Source organism: Hypomesus transpacificus, chromosome 8 (genome assembly GCF_021917145.1).
Source record: "Hypomesus transpacificus isolate Combined female chromosome 8, fHypTra1, whole genome shotgun sequence".
NCBI classification, from domain to species: Eukaryota; Metazoa; Chordata; class Actinopteri; order Osmeriformes; family Osmeridae; genus Hypomesus; species Hypomesus transpacificus.
Window position 1 is genome coordinate 6357682 of NC_061067.1, and position 926 is coordinate 6358607.

Below are 926 nucleotides of genomic sequence, written 5' to 3' on the forward strand. Positions count from 1 at the left end.
GCATAAATTCCCAGGGCTTTTCCAGGGAAGGTTGTCTATTTTGACCATCAGAACCTTGGGGAAAGACTATGAAAGGTTATGTAGGGTGTTGAGTGTGGAAGGGTTGTGTGTGTGTGTGTGTAACATACACATCACTCACAGACACACACACACAGCCAAAATAAGTATGTATTTTGGACTGCTGGTTAGACAGGCAGTGTTGCATTCAGTTTAAGGTCAGCAGACTACATTCTCTCTGCAACAGATTACAGTTCAGATTTGTGGCCTTCAACGAGGGTGTTTGTTTGTTTTACTGTAATAGGGTACTACACTCATCAAACCCCTGACCTCCAGTCTTCCATTAAACCCTGATCTAATCTCTCCCAGGCTTCACTCCAGGAAGAAGAGAAAAGGAATAGGGCAGTCCTCCACTGAAACATGACAGTGATTTGCTGTTTGGTGGAACATCATCACCTATGGTAGACATATAAAACAATGTGTAAACAATGGTCTTTCGTTTTGTGTTCAGCCCTGGACCACTCCCCTGAATGACATGTTTGGGGTTGTGGCCACCTCTAAATCAGTGTGTAGGACACTTCCTGGTTAAGAAAAGTTTTAGAATATTGAGGAAGTGTGTCCAGAATGTTCTGGCAGTGAAAAGGAAAACTTACCAAGATTGACATCTAGTCCTCACAACATTCTACATTGTTACATTTTGTGGGGCTCTCTGTGTTATAAGGTTGTTTAATATTTGCAGGATTGTTCTGAAAACTTTCCCATGCTAAGCCTTGACCTCAAAAGAAAGATTTGTTGTTGTTATTGGAAATTGCAGCAGAAATACTTTTTATTAATAACATTATGATTTATATTATTATAATAAAACACTTCAAGGTAGCTGAAATATGTTTTTCACTGTAGAGTAGATAATTACATCATTGTCCTTAGCT